Source organism: Sus scrofa, chromosome 1 (assembly GCF_054392235.1).
Source record: "Sus scrofa isolate SSC_HxYL_T2T_F1_AM1 chromosome 1, Sscrofa_HxYL_maternal_Yorkshire_Landrace_v2.0, whole genome shotgun sequence".
Classification (NCBI taxonomy): domain Eukaryota; kingdom Metazoa; phylum Chordata; class Mammalia; order Artiodactyla; family Suidae; genus Sus; species Sus scrofa.
The window spans coordinates 148,550,576-148,567,123 of record NC_139383.1 but is presented as its reverse complement, the minus strand read 5'-3'; the positions used below and the strand labels follow the sequence as shown (position 1 = coordinate 148,567,123).

At 46.6% G+C, this 16,548-nt stretch overlaps 1 long non-coding RNA gene across 2 annotated transcripts; it reads left to right on the top strand.

The window, feature by feature from the left end:
- The first annotated feature begins 5,038 nt into the window (after positions 1–5,038).
- LOC106509040 (uncharacterized) lies at positions 5,039–16,548 on the top strand. Of its 2 annotated transcripts, none has more exons than XR_001306245.3 (4): positions 5,039–5,341; positions 6,740–6,840; positions 9,611–9,778; positions 10,617–16,548. It is a non-coding gene; the product is annotated as an uncharacterized LOC106509040 (long non-coding RNA). The 2 variants fall into 2 exon arrangements; XR_014815295.1 differs by having other exon boundaries at positions 5,073–5,341; positions 9,678–9,778; positions 10,617–13,650.

The window sequence follows — 16,548 nt, the reverse complement described above, 5'->3', positions numbered from 1 at the left end:
TCAACCGGATGTCACCAGTGACACTGAAGCGCGACTCAGGGCCTCTCGTTTAAAATGAAATCATGTGTGTGTATAACCGATCACTTTGCTGTACAGCAGAAATTGACAGAACACTGTAAGTCAGCAATACTCCAGTCGAATTAAACATTAAGATAAAACAAAACAAAACAAAATAAAATAAAATAAAATAAAATAAAATAAAATAAAATAAAATGGAATCTGATACTATACATTTACGTGGGACCTCTACCCTCCATTGACCTGAGATTCCAAACGCCAGCCAAGGTAAGCTCTATCTGGGGAAAGCTGATTAAGTTTTGCCACTGTGGAGCCCATGAGCAGAGTCACATGTACAGGGGCAGCTGGGGAGCTCTGGACAGCCATCATCCCTCCCTTCTTCTCATGGGAGTCAGGGTCTGGGAGGAGAGAGAAATAAAGACATCACCTCCATCCTTGTCCTAAAGAGGCACTTCACCAAGGCAGCTCTTCCCAAAAAGACTGGCCTGGGCACACTCTGCGGCCAGGACCTGAGAGCCTCAGGAGGCCAGGTTCCAGAATAAATAGGGCAAAGCCAACCTCTGTGGCAGGGCCTGACTGCTCCATCCTATAACAATGAACCGGATTCTCTCCCAGAGCTGCATGGCAAAACACAAGCATATGTTGAGGGTCGAAGAGAGGAAAAACCCTCTCTGTCTTTCGTTCTCTGCAGATGGAGGGACAGTCACTTGTGCCCCAGTGCCTCCAAGAAAACCCCACACCCCAGCCAGGCCACCAAATTAAAGGGACAGCTCATGTTTGAAGAAGGGGAAAGTGAGAGGAAAGCATGCATAGATGGAAGCTCTGCACAGCAGGGTGGGAACAAAAAGGGATTTGGAAATAGACGCAGGACTTGTTATGGTCTTTATTGCTGTTGGTAAGATGTCAGCCACAGCAGGGTCTACAGGAATCTTGGCCTCTGCCTGCACAGATGGTCTCCATAGATGATTAGAGAAGACTTTATTAGAATCCACAATACATTCTGCAAAGATGGAGTTCCCATCATGGCTCTGGATTAAGAACCCAGATGAGGATGAGGATGTGGGTTTGATTCCTGGCCTTGCTCAGTGGGCTAAGGATCTAGTGTTGCCACAAGCTGTGGCTTAGGTCACAGATGCAGCTCAGATCTAGTGTTGCCATGACTGAGGTGTAGGCTGGCAGCTGCAACTCTGATTCGACCCCTAGCCTGGAAACTTCCACATGCTGCACGTCAGGCTGTAATAATTAAAAAAAAAAAAAAAAAAAAAAAAGATTCTTCAAGGAAATTGAGATTTGGAGGCTAGTAAAATACTTAGGCTGAAAATGCCAGTTGCTTTTAAAAGTGGACCCAATCTTCATTAAAGTGTCCTTTCCTACCTGATGATAAAATGTCAGCAAGTATTTAAAGTACACTTGATCTGTTAATGCGGCAAAGCCATCAGACTTCAGAGTATTTTGATGAAGGCAAAATTCTCAGGTGATACCTAGGTCATTCAATGACATCACCTGCTTCACCACCAAATGCCAATGGAAGAAAGGCTTCATCTGAAGGGAAATGAACTTTAGTGAGCAGATTCATCCCTGGGGATTTTCCAGGGCCCCTGGTCTGCTCCCATCCATAGGAGGCATGTGTCAGCCTTTGAAGGCAAGTCACACGTCTGAAACACCCCTAAATTGGGAGGAGATATTTACACCCCAGCCGGCTCTCTGTGTCCCTGTGTGCAAGGTTTGGCCTTGGGCCTCCTTCCTCTACTGGCAGATGACACAGAGAGGGCATCTGGAAAGGACAGGCCATGTGGTTTGTGAGAGAGGATGGGACAAAGTTGGCCCCGGGCACACATGCGTGAGGTGTGGCTGTTAGAATAAAAGTACAGTGTGAGCCTTTGAGCCCCTGACACTGTCCTCACCCCCACCTCCTGGACAGTCTTTTCATCTCTGTGTCCCCTGATCAGACAGCAAGATGTGAGGGCTTCTAGAGAATGTGTTGATAGGAGCTGCTTTTGCAACATTTTAATCACCATCTCCTCATCACATATCATAACACAATGTTCATTGTCCACCCATTAAGAAATTCGTGTTAACACCAGGGGCTAGCTGAACAAGGCACACAGGCCCATGTCCCTGAAGGCCACAGTCTGCAGTGGGAAAGTCCCTTCAGCAGGGACTAAAGAGAAGACGGGGACTCAAGGGGCCCCACCTCATCTGGGTGTCAAAGCAGGACACAGGGAAGGACAGGAGGTCTCAGCTGAGGCCTGCAAGGTGCCCAGAGCTGAACCATGGGAAGAGAGAGGCTAAAGTGGGTGGGGGCTGGATGCAGAGAAAGTGAGTGAGAGAGGGTGCTGTGCCCAGGGAGGTCTGGCTCCAGGTATGGCTGAGAGGATGACTGGGCATCAGCCAAAAGGCAGGTGTTTGAATGTCACCCCAAGGGCAACCCCAGGACACACAGCTGGCATGCAAGCGATGGTGCGTAAGCTACAGATGTCATTGACTCTTAGATGCCATCAATGTTAAGCCATTCCAGAAATGTTAAGTTGAGAAAAACTGGACATATTCAAAGATGAGGCACAGAAGGTGAGGCTGCCCCCACAGGGGTTCGAGGTGGCCAGAGTCAGGGAGAAGGAGGCCACACAGAGCACCACGTTCAGGGGGGCAGGGAGAGGATCGCAGGCCTCTTTGTTCCAGCCCCTTGGTACTTTCTACCAGACCAAACCAGGTAAAAAAGCCTTGGGGCCTGACCTGAAATTCTATAAAAGTCTAGAAAGGGGGACCTCCCATTGTGGCTCAGTGGGTTAAAAACCTAACGTAAAGTCAGTGAGGATGCAGGTTCGATCCCTGGCCTTGCTCCATGGTTAAGGATCATGCATTGCCACAAGGTGCAATGTTTACTGCAGATGCAGCTTGGATCTGGCATTGCTGTGGTGTAGGCCAGAAGCTACAGCTCTGATTGGACCCCTAGCCTGGGAACTCCCATATGCCATGAGTATCGCCCTAAAAATAAAAAGTCCAGAAAGGGTCAGTGAGTAGGGTGTGAGGACAAAGAGAAACTGTGTGTTCTTTCCAAGGGGGTCCTGTCCCCATCACAGAACTGTCTTTCTAACCCCCAGCCCTTAGCACCCCCACATGTCCCCAGTTCTTCCCCCCACCCAGAAAAGCAGTGGCTGCCTGCCCTCCCCTTGACACTCAGCACAAACCCCTAAACCCATGTGTGTGTTTTACCCACTTTTTAATGTTTCTGAAATCTGAATACCTCTTGCTTGATGTGAACATTGAAGGTGATGGTGTTTCTCCTTGTTAAACAAGTGGTACGTCTCACAGTCATTTACAATCTAGCCTTAGACTCTAGACTATTCCATAATTCACAGGGCCAACTGGTTATGCTATAGGGACTGTGGCTTTAAAAAAAAAAAAGGCACTTATGCTTTAAAAAAAAAAAAATACCACTGTCTCCAACTCATCTCCCCTTTTCGCAGATATGCACAAGAGCCACTTAGAAACAAATTCCAACCTCTACTGGGTAATTCCTCTTAAAGAGAAAAAAAATTGAGGTTCTTTTTTTTTTTTCCTGGATGGTTACAGGAATCAGGGTCCTAAATATTTGGGGGAGTGTCTTTTGCATCTACCCTGAATAGAACAGCTTTTGCAGAGGACGAAACAACCACAGCAAAGTATGGCTGGGCATCTGGCTACAGTTCACCCTGCTTGCTGGCTATTGTCTGATGATGACCCACAACACACAGCATCTTAATAATCTTTACAGTTGCCCAGTGACCACTGTGAGGATGTGGAACCTGAGTCTTGGGGACCAAGGGGCTGCCCGATACCGCAGAGGAATGCAGGCAGAGCTTGAATGAAGGCGCATCTGATCCCGCAGAGCCACCGAGATTCTGAGGGGCACAGCATCCTCTGTGCTTTAACCCAGGATGCACATCAGCTTTCCTAATGCTTTTTCCTGGAGAGACTGGCACACACAGTTCCCCTCCCCACTGCACAGCACTTCTATGTTCAAGAGGGTCCCTGGGGCTGGGAGGGGTCAGCTTATAAGTCTGTTTTCTTTCTTTCCATCACGCCATCTCTGTGCTTCAGTTTCCTCATCTTCATCCTGTGAGAACAGAGCACCCACCTCATAGAGTCATTATGAAGGGTTAAAAGAAATAGAGAGTATACAGTAAGCACACGAGTACACATGCGTGCACTCACGCACCAGCGTTGCAAACAGTTTTTAGCAATCCCAACTTTCAGGTGAGCAGAGCCAGCAGGGCTCCGAAGAATCACCTAGTGCAGTGGGATGGGGAGTGATGGCTGGACTGGATGATGCACTGGGGCGAAACAGACACGGCACCCAGCTCCGGCCCCTCCCAGGGAGCTGAGTCCTCACACCGAGCTGGGGACATGGCACATCCTCAGGCCTTTCTTTATTAGACCTCAGGAATTCAAAGCATCAGGAAAGATGATTTTCTTTAATACAAGAGCTTCTTATTACAGGAAGGAAACAATTTAAACATGGCGTCTAGAAAGGGCCACTTAGGTTAGGCGGGAGCGTGGCGCCGAAGCAATCATCAGCTTTCCCACCCACATTTCTGAGAGGATGTTTTGGGAGTGGGGGTGTGTTTAAACACAAACAAGTCTGAGTCACAGAATTTGAAACCTGCAGAAGGGAATTTTCAAGTGAGTCTCTTCAGCTCCAACTCTGTGGGACCAACCGACTTGGGCCATCTATTCACTTTGTTGGTTGTTGGCGGGAGAGATGAAATACGGGATTAGAGAAAGAGGGGTGGGGGAAGCCACGATGTGTAAAGAAATGAACAAATCCCTCCATCCAAACCAGAACAAACAAGCCTGTCCAGGCCTTCTGCTCCATTGGCTGGCCCGTTGCCTCACCTCACTCCAGCTTGGAGTAAACACGCGGGGAAGGGAAATGCAAGGCGGATGCAGTGCCGGGCATCACCAAACACTAGCTAGTTCCTGGAAGGGACACAAGCCGTTCCCAGCCTCTGCTAAGTGGCCAGATGTTTTCCTCATTAACGCTTTCCTAGGGTAGGAATGATTCTGGCTTGTTTAATACAAGATTGGTAGTCTTTCTGCAAGGACTCAGAGCTGTCTACATTCAATTGCCTTTAGAGAAAAAACTCTTAAAATGTCTTCTGGTATGCAGCATCGTCTATGAAATGTTTACCCTGAATCCGGCCTTGCTGCCAGACTGAACTCCAGCTTACAGGAAATACCAACAGTAGCTAAAAGACAAGAGGAATAAACAGTCACACAAATCCAGATTGTGAGACATTCTCCAGGGCAACTCTTCAAGACTCTTCACTCAACCTTGTAAAAAGTAAGTAAATTAGATAGAGAAAGATGGATGGATAGATGGATAGATAGATAGATAGATAGATAGATAGATAGATAGATAGATAGATAAAGGTTGGGGGCAGTGTTCTAGACCAAAAGACCAGAGAGACACAACCAACCACAATGTATAAACCTAGATTAAATCCTGATTACAAATAACATCAAAATAGTTATCACAGACATTCTCATGGCAACTGAGGAAATTTGAATATGGACTGGATATTACATTACAATAAGGAATTACTAATTATTTTCTTAGGAATGATATTGGCATCATGTTTATATTGAAGAATGCCTTTATTCTTGGATACAGGATGGAGTGTTTAGGGGCAAGGTGTCATGGTGTCTATGACTGACATTTTATTTTATTTTATTTTATTTTATTTTATTTTATTTTATTTTATTTTATTAGGGCCTCTCGTGAGGCATATGGAACTTCTCAGGCTAGGGAGTCTATGACTGACTTTTAAATGGCACAAAAAAGATATGTATGTATGTACACATAGGGATAAAGCAATGACATTAAAGTTTTCACAACTGTTGGATCTACATGGAGGTGTTCACTGTATAATTTTTTCTACTTTTTATATTTTTTCTTTTAATATTCATGTTAACAAGTTAGGGAAAGAAAGAAACAAGCAAAAGAAAATCAAAAGAATAAAAGTAAAATGAAAACTATTTTAAAAACTAAAAATTAAAAACATGAAGGGGAATTTGTTGGGAATACATATTCCACTATTTTGCCTTCTGAAAAGCATAGTGGAAAAAATATTGCCCGAGAAGCACATTTACAGGATTAAACTACTACAGTCATCTCTCAGAATCTATGGGAGATTGGTTCCAGGACCCCAACAAAACCAAACCCCATGAATATTGGAGTTCCCATTGTGGCTAGTGACTTATGGACCAAACACTGTCTCCGTGAGAATGCAGGTTCAATCCCTGGCCTCACTTAGTAGATTAAGGATCCTGTGTTGCTGTGGCATAGGTCACAGATGCGGCTTGGATCCAGTGTTGCCGTGGCTGTTGCACAGGTCTCAGCTGCAGGTTTGATTCAACCTCTAGTACAAAACTTCCATATGCCCTGGGTATGTGGGTTAAAAGAAAAAAGACAAAAAACAACCCACAGATGCTCAAGATCCTTATACAAAATGGCATAGTATTTGCATATAACCTACTTCACAGATGTCCCCTTTACTTTAAATCATCTCTAGATTACTTGAAATACCTAAAACAATGTAAATGTAATGTGAGTAACTGTCAATACAATGGAAGCACCATGTACATAGTTGCTGGGGGGCAGTAAAGTCAAGCTTTTCCTTTTGAAATTTTCTGGGCCATTTTTTGCTGAATATTTTGAATATTTTTCCACCTGTGGTAGGTTAAATCTGCAGATTTGGAACCCACGGATATGGAGGGCCGACTGTACTAGTGAAACAAGGCACTAGTTTGAAAGAGCAGCGTTATGAAATCCCAGTGTGGGTAAGTGGGGACTTCTCAGGAGGACGGTGGGCACAGATGTCAATGAATGTTATCATTAGTATTCTAGTTCTTGGGCTGCGCAGCGACTTGACGTCTGTAACATATTAGTAAGTGGATAAATAAAATGGGAGAGTGCCATGCATGAACCAGAGATGACAGCTCAAATATCAAGTAAATCCAAACACCACCCAGTTCCTGTACTTGGTTCTGTGAATAAGGAGAAAATGTCCCCATGGAGGAGTCTTCAGTCCTCTGAACACTGACGCAAACAATTATATTCATTATGCAATGTTCCTATTTATCCACTTATTTATTCAGTCCACAAATACTTACAAAGTGTCTGTTGTATTCTAGGCATATAATACATGTAAATGAGGTATGCAAATTCATGATAGGTATTTACTGAGGGTCTGCATAAGTCAAAAGCTGTGAAGAAAAACAGAAAGGCGTAAAGGGGCTTGGGAACAGAGAGCCTGATCTTTTGCCGAGGGACAAGGGCAAACTCTCAGAGAAGGGGGGTCCTTTGGGCAGGCCTGGGATGACTGAGCCAGGTACCATGCATTCTCGGGGTAGAGCATTCCTGGCAGAGGAATAACAAGTGCAAAGGAAGGTTCTGGGGCAGGAATGTGCTCTGTGTCAGAGAACACGGGAGGTCAGGGCAGCTCCAGTAAAGTGATAGGGTCAGAGAAGTTTTTGAAGCCATCCTAAACACCTCAGATGTGGTGCATTGGAAGCAATCAGTGGGTTCTGAGCAGGGAAGTGAGACATCTGATTTGTGTTTTAAAGGGTAAAGCTAAGTGATTCTCTTGAACAAGTGAACTAGAATATTACTGTGCCCATGAAGCCAGGTGATGTTCAAAACACTGAGAAACTTTAAGACATGGGCACTGACAGATCAGAACTGACACTGGCACTGCCCACCCACCAGGTGCCAGAGCGCTCCTGCCTGGGCAGGTGGCTGGTCCTGGAGCTGCGAGATCTGGATGAGATTTCTCTCAAGGTTGAAGAGGGCAGGGCAGTGGGGGCAGGGCATTGGAGGGCTAAGGGAATGCCTGATGCCTTGGAAGCAGTCAAGGTTTGGAGAAAAGGATGAATAAATACCCACCTATGTAAAGATATCATGAATAGAAACAAGACTAGATTATACCTCCATCTAAAGTAGGTGGGTATGTGCTGGAAGTTTAGGGAAACCCAAGCGAGGTCATCAATGAGCCTTTTTACATCTTCCCTACTCCTTTATCCATGAGAAATGCAAGAATCATCCATTCTCCCATGGGGCCATCCAGCTTTGCACAGAATTAATAGGCTTCAAGCTGCCAGTATGTGTCAAGGACAGTTTTTAGTGCTGGAGATGTATTAGTGACCAAGATAGGCAACATCATTGATTTTGTAGAGTTTCTGTTTTAATGTAGACCATTAAAACATACCCACGAAGCAGATTTAAGCCTGGGAAAATAAAAGCTCTTGATGACCTGGTGATTGATAAGCAGGTTGGGTCCTTTTTTTTTTTTTTTTTTTTTTTTTTTACTTAATTAATTTTTATGGCTGCACCCACAGCATATGGAAGTTCCCAGGCTCAGGGTTGAATTGGAGTTGCAGGTGCAGGCCTACACCTCAGCTTGCAGCAACGCTGGGTCCTTAACCCACTGAGCAAGGCAGGGATTGAACCTGCATCCTCACAGAGATATGTCAGGTCCCCAACCCACAGAGCCACAGTGGGAACTCCAGGATGGGTACTTTAGATTCTAGAAAGAAATTAGCAAGAAACAGACACTGAAAAGCTAGTTCCTGCCCTATCCCCAGTCCCTGGAGAAGTACCTGGCACATCCTAGGTCCTAAAGGAACATGAGACGAAAGGGAAAATAATAAATGTGGAGTATTACTTAGCCATTAACAAGAATTAGGTCCATCTACACATGGTAACAGAAAAGGGTCTCTATGAGTAGAGATAAGCTGCAGAGGGCATTTTTGTAAAACTAAATTCACAGAGAAAGAGCTGTCCAGAACCAACGATACCTGGTTAACATCAGGAGGAAAAGAGAAGGGACTTCCACTTTTTACTTAATATATACTTCTTGTTTATATTTTAAGGGTATACACTCATTTTGCAATAACAAAGACTTTTCAAAATATGCACAAAATGACTACATGCATCAGGAGGGGTGCCCTGGAAATGGGTCATGAAAACTGGTGAATAATTTGATTCAATCAAGTAAACCTGTACCAGATACTCACTTTCCAGATGATGACTCTTCAAACGTTTGGGCAAAGTAAACTCACTCACACTCAATGCAATTAGCCGGGTTTCCCAGGCCTGTCATGTGTCCAGAGAAATAAGTGTATAGAGCATGTTTCGTTTCTAAGGCATGCATAGATGTTATCTCAGAAACGAGAAGCAGAAAGCATGGTGTAAAAATAGAAAATAGGAGTTCCCATTGTGGCTCAGTGGGTTAAGAACCTGGCATAGTGTTGTGAGGATATGGATTTGATCCCTGGCCTCGATCTGTGGGATTAAGGATCTGCATTGCTATGGCTGTGGCACAGGCCTCAGCCACAGCTCCAGTTCAATCCCTGTCCTGGGAACTTCCATATGCCGCAGGTGTGACTGTGAAAAGAAAAAAAAATAAAAATAAGTATTTCAGGTTTCCAATTATAGCATCCTTGTGGCACCACTGAAATAAAATGGCCAGGATCAACTGGTATTTAAACAATCCAGATCTTCACCGTGGAGGAAGATTAGAGACCCTGACTCCAAGAACTGTCAATACAGGTGAATTTTGTTACCCGATTACAACAAAAAGAAGCCCTGGGAAGGTGAAGCTGTCCTTGGTTTTCAGTCTACAGAGACCAGCATGATGGGAATATCAAGAACCCTGGAGACAAAGACATCCCGTGCAGATTTTTGTGGAAGGATTAACAAACCAACTAGCAGGACTCGGTAAGTTCTGCCAGGCAGCAGTGGCCCGAGCACCACCACGGACAGCTGCACACACAAAGGGTGTGTGGGATGCCCACAGGAGAGCCCAAAGCTGGGGGCTCCCTGACCCTAGAGGCTGAGCAGGAGAATCACGGGGCTCACCTCCTAAAAGACCCTGTAATTTTCAGTTGACTAATGGGGGTAAAATCAACACGTGAATCACCTTTCAAGTATTTAATTTAATTAGACAAGGAAAATGAGGCTTCTTTAAAATTCTTACTTGGTATTAACTTGTGTCACAAAGCAGCCTTGCGTAATTGGTAAAAGTGAAAAAGTGATTACCGAGGCTTAAGCTTATTTATCACAGTTGCTGCACTTTCACAAAGTGAGTTTTCTGGTGCTAAACCCTCTCTGCCAGAGGAGTACAGACCCTGGAGCACAGATTCCAGTCTTTTTATAAACCACCTCTAATAAGCTGCAGGAATAGGATGGGTGGGGGAGGGGTATTACTAACACCCCACCCACTGGAGCTCAGAGCTTGGTCTGTCGCCCTGGGGGCCCTTTCTCCCCCATCCTGTCTTCTCTGTCACTTTACAATCAGGCAGTGATGGCCAGTGAGGGAGCCCTTAGCTCATCTTTAAACCTTGGCAAGACTTGCCCAGGGTCAACAGCCGTTACCAGGACGCTTGATGCCCATGTCACAGACCTTTTTGGTCTTCAGTGAGGTCATCAGAAAGAAGAGGGACCAGGATCTCGGAAACCAAATCAGAAACGTTCCCCAGCAGCCCTTTTTTTCCAGTAGCCCTGTCCGCTGTTCCAGTGCACTAGTAACTTCCATCTATCTCCTCTTCTCCCCAAGGTTTCAAACATTTTCAAGGCAGGTTCTAGACCCCGTTCGTCTTCCTGGGGGACTGACTGCAGCAGGTAGGAGGCACTGGATGCAACTGTATTGAAAGAAAGTCCTCTCCACGTTAATAACCCCCAGATTGCAGGAGTCATGCTCCTCAACTCGGACTAAAACTCCCACACAATGAGGGGATGTTTGCAACGTGCCATTCTCTGTGCTGGGATCCAAAAACTGAGGAAAAACAGACCCAGCCTGCAAAGAGTCTACAGTCCAGTGGGCTGGAAGACAACTTTTCATTTTGGGGAAAAATATTAAATGAAAGCTCAGAGAATAATAGTACAAATACCCACGTGCTCACGACCTAGCTATCTAACTTTTGTCATATTCGTGTGGCCTCCCCCAAGCCAAAAACCAGACAAATGAAATACATATTACAGCAGGCCAGGGAGGGCCTGGGACCCGGGACCGATAGACCGCCGATTCCACTGCATTTCCCTTTGGGAAAATACTTGATTGGGTCAGTTGGAAAATATAAGTGCTCGAGAATAGGACTATTGAAATCCTGCCAAGAATTCCAAGACCCCGAATATTTCATTAAGCATCTCTGGCCCCTCTACCTCCACCTCAGCAGGCTGCATCCTGGTTAGGAGGGCACAGAGCTGACAGGGGTTGCCACCGTCCCCCCTCCTGCCAGGCTAGTCTTCAGACCCAGGGGTAGGCTAGGCCTCCCTCAGGAATTCCCCCAGAACATTTGGGTCACTGCTTGCCACAGGAGTTCCAACCTGTTCCCCCACCCCAAGGCCATCTGCCCGATGTTTCTTGACCCAGGTCCTCGATTATGCTCAGTCTCCTATCAGACTGAGGTGGCACTTCAGACATCCTCTTTCCTTTACCTTGTCTGTTTTTTCACTTTCCGATGGGGTGATCAAACCCATAAAATTTATAAATATGCGCAATGTTTGGTATGATCATTATACTTCAATAAGACTTTAAAAAGTTCTTAGTTTTATTTTTATTCTTCATTTATTTTTGTTAAAGCTGATTTACAATGTGGTGCCAATTTCTGCTGTACAGCACAGTGACCCAGTCATATCTATATATACATTCTTTTTCTCATACTATCTTCCATCGTGTTCTTTCTCAAGAGATTGTATGTAGTTCCCTGTGCTGTACAGCAGGACCTCATTGCTTATCCATCCTAAACATTGTAGTTTGCATCTACTAACCCCAAACTCCCCATCCATCCCACTCCCTCCTCCCTCCTCCTTGGAGACCACAAGTCTGTTCTCTCTTTTTTTCCAGTGGTCACTGAATCTTGCTTTTAGCAGGCAGATTCCATCCAGAGATGGCTCCATGTCAGTGACTCTCAGAGTGGCTCCAAGGCTGGCAGCAGCCACATCGATTGCAAAGCTACATTCCTCTCTCAGCTGATGAGTCTTATTTTTTATTTTACTTTTCTTAAAGCAGATATCAGCAGCTTAGCCCCCAAGAAGCCCAGGCTGCATCAGTGGTCTGGGAAAGGATTCGCTGGGCGCCGTGTTTCCCTCAGTTCCCTCTGGGAGCCCAGGCTGCACCCAGCCTGACCTGGCAAGGGGTCTCCCATTCACTGTCAGCACTTGGGGCAAGGCTTCCCTGCTTCCTCCGTCTTTGGGACACACTGTTGGCAGCCTGCCTTTGGGCAATGCCAAGGCACATGCTGGCTGGAGCAGCCAGAATCATTGTCTCTCCCACCCCCGAGCAGGCCAGGGCTGTCATTATTCCTGTTTGGCAGACATATTATTTACGAGCTGCTAAACTAGGTTGAAGAATAATAACAGCAGGATAACAGAACTACAGGCTACTGGTTTTGTCTGTGCCCAACTTAAATTAAGCAGTTGCAAAAGATAATTGGAGACATAAAGGCCCAGACGTAGAGTCAGCTTGTAATGTGGCAGGAGAGATTTGTAGTCTTTGTTCACAGAACACATACAAAACTATCCAAGGCTGCCCATAAAATTAGGAGATTCTTGTCACACATGGCTCCCAAAAGTCACTAGAACTACTTTATACACAGCTCGTAGACAAGCAGGTAGACGGTTCTATAAATCTCATAGTAACTGTTGAGTTCTTCTCTTTTTTTCTCTCTCTTTCCTTGGCATGGAGGAGTCTACATGCCCAAATGCAGTGGTTCTAAGGTGGTCTCTAGCATCCACATCATCTGCATTAAAATGCAGATTCTTAGGCTCCACCTCAGATCTCCTGCTGCACCAGGAACTCTGGGAGAGACTCTGCATATATATTTGGCCACAGCATGTGGAATTTCCTGGGCCAGGGATCAAACATGCGCCACAGCAGTCACAATGCCTGATCCTTAACTTGCCGAGTCACCAGGGGACTCTGAGGCTCTGCAATATTTTAACAAGCCCTCCAGGAGATTCTGATCCCCATTCAAGTTTGAGACCCATTTGCAGTAATGTACACAGTGGAGCACCACAATTTCACCTTCCAGGAATTGTGTACATTTTGAATTCAGAACGCGTTAAGTCCTCAGCCAGGCACAGCCCTACCTGGTCTCCACACAGTCTCCTCACACCAGCCTTGAATCTTTCCTCTCCCAGGAACCTCTGTCATCACCTGGGCTCCCAGACCACTGGGTCCTGAATGCTGGCACCATTTATGGCCCCTCCCTCAGCATAGACACCCCCAAAAGATGGATGGAATAGGCAAGCAGTCCCCAACTGATCATTTCCTAATTTTCCCCGATTTTGTGACATAAAGGCCCAGACATAGAGTCAGCTTGTAATGTGGCAGGAGACCTCCACAGAAGGTAGCGTCTGTGGAGGTCATATCAGAAATGTCCCAGCACCATGAAGCTGAGCCCCACTGTATCAGGAAGACCATGGCACTGCTCTCAGGAGCTTTGTCACAGTTACCAGGGCTATACTCTGAAGGAACATCACAACTGACCTATCACATGATGGTGAGCCTCTATGAAACATGCATTTTATTTCTGCCTATTAAAACAGGTGATTAAAGCATTTTTAAATTCATGAACCTTTTAAATGAAGAAGGTAGTAATGGTATCAGTTAATCTGAGGCCAGTTTTTTTTTTTTTTTTGAACCACCTAATAGCTTCCTAAACATCAAGCATTTCCATGAAGCTAGCCAGTTAATTATAGGCTTTATGAGTAAGTGCTTCCACAGACTTCTCAAAGGGATAGCCAGGATCCTTATATAATATAGGGTTGGGATGATCCATATTGGAGCCTGTATGCTCACCCTTTTATCTTGATGCACAAAGGTGACCTGAAGAGGATGCAATGAGGGGTTACATGCTTTGGGGAGCCAACCTGGCTCAAGGATGAGGTAGCCAATTGAATGTTGGGAACGTAGATGCCACCGCTGGCTCTACTCACCATGGGCCACTACAGGGCATGCTCTGATGGTATCTGGTGATATGGTGACACTCCGAAGCCACCCCCTCCTCCCAGGCAGGTGAGTAACATCAAGACTCATCATCTAATAACTTGGCTTGGCTGTTATTACCCCTCTTCAAAGGAGAGTAAGGCCGCAGAGGGCAGACTGTCAGCACGAGGCCTGGAGGCTGGTCCAGCAGCAGCACCTGCAGTGAGGCTATGTGCACACACGCCAGCCTCTCCTCTCCCTGAGCTGCAGCTCAGGATCCCCAAGGTCCCCTCCAGTTTACCAAGTCCCTCTGCTCCCTAAGACTTTCTCATTGAAGACAGATGCTCAGAACCTAAGTGGAAACAGTCAAGGAAGAAATGATCAGGGAGGAAGTGGGGGATGGGAGCTGGACCAGATGGGGGCTCTGCACCCAGGCAGCTGGAGTTGTGCTCACACCCCAGTCACCTGGTTCAGCATAGCACATGTAGCACTTGGGCAAAGATCATGGGCAGGGCCCCCACGTGGTGGTTGAGCTGCTCTTGGCACCTGGCAGCCGGGAGACAGAGGCTCGGGAACTGCCCATGAGTCGACCAGTGTGCTGCCTCTGACACTAGGGGATTACATATGCCTCTGACAACCTGACGGAGCCCAGACCCTCCTCCCAGGAAAAAACACCTGTCCAAGGGTTTCCTGGTCCTTGCATGAAGAACCCTGAGGAGCACAGCTGCTGTCCCTGTGTCAACAGAGGCAGCAGAGGCATCCAGGGAGGGGGAGTAAGCCCAACTGGGAAGCTCAGGGAAGGTGGAAGACCTGAAAGGCTGGGTCTGGCTGGGGCAGAGCTGACAGGACAACCTCAGCCTCTTCATCTCTGGAAATGACCAACATCTATGTGGCAGGGTACAGGTGAGAATCATGCAGGAATAAACACAAAAGCAGCTTAGCATCCACACGACAAATTGAATTTTGATTCCCTTCAGTCTTCCTACCTGGTATGGGGCTTTGGCAGGGCCACTGCAGCCACCCCTCATTCATCAAACATCTGGGAGGCCCCTGACTGCCTACATATGGGTGGTATGGTTGTTGGGCCACAAAGCCAGATCCTGGCCTTCCAGAGGCTTCTGGCTCAGCAGATAGACATAACAGGTAAACTGGTATCCCTCCTAGAAAGAGGAACTGCAGGGCAATCCCTCCAACTGGGACTAACCAAAGACAGCAGGGCCAAGGGCAGGGAGGGTGGAGGGGAAAGGCATGCGGACAGCTGGGCCAGGAACACCTTAGTGAAGCCGTCTCAAGGACAGCAGATTGCCAGCCTGGGTTAGGGCTGAGCACCCACTGGGGTGGGACCCCTCCCCACTTCTCCCTCCCCGCAACTGGCTCCCTCCTGGATCTCCCCAGCCACAGACCTACCAGCCAACATGTCAGTGCAGCAGCCCCCTTAGTTTCCCATCCCCTTCTAGACCAGCCCAGCCCAAGTTACTATAAACCCATGGGCCCTCTGCGCAGAACTGTCCTCACAACACACAACTATAGCTGACCTCCTCCTCCACAAGCCTGTCCCCACCCTGGAGAGAAGGAAGCCACACTCTCCTCCACAACACATTTCTTTCAGCAGAACATCATCCTTATCATCTAAGGCTTTATTTTTACTATTTCATTATTATTATTATTATTATTATTTTTTTTTTGGCTGGGCCCTCAACACAAGGAAGTTCCTGGGTCAGGACTAAACTGGCACCACAGCATTGAGCCGTTGCAGGACACCACCAGATTCTTAACACGCCGGGCCACCAGGGAACTCCCTAAGCCTTTACTTTCCTACTTTAAATTATTAGACACACACACACACACACACACACACACATCCCTTGGGGGTGGATGACAATACATATTTGTCACGCATTATGAAGCAGATACGCAGGACAGATGTAACAGGAACCAGTAAAAGAGTGTGTTCTCAACAGGCTGCAGCAAAATTGCTGCTTCCTAGGCCCAGGCAAGGCAGTGTTCCTCATTCTTTAAGGGGCTCCAGGGTAAGGAGGTTTCTGCAACCAGCTCTGTCCGGCTCAGCCCTTGGCACCTGGTGCACCTTATTTGTCATAGACTGAAGCCTGTTATCTGGCCCTTTCCTCCTGGGACCCACTCTCCCCACAAAGGAAGGCTTGAGACCCAGGACTTCCATGTCCCCACCACTGGTATTACATCAGCGGGGGGGACCCTAACCTACAACGCCTCTTGCTCCAGAAACACCTGCCAGGGTTGGGGGCAGGGGGACATGGGGGTGATGCCTTTCATTGGGTTTGACAGGAAGTTGGAAGAGAAATGACCACCTTGTTACTGACGTGTCCACTGTGATTTTAACCATGGGACTTCAAAATGTCCTGTGGATAGTATATCTGAGCCAACAGTACTCAAGGGCTGATTAATCAGGGTAAATCAACAGCATGACATTTTCCATCCAGCCCACCACGTCTACCTCAATGTCTTACTTTCTATTTACTAGAGACAAGTATCTGCCAGATCAATGTATTTACAATAAATTGATTGTTTTGTCTGCAATTAA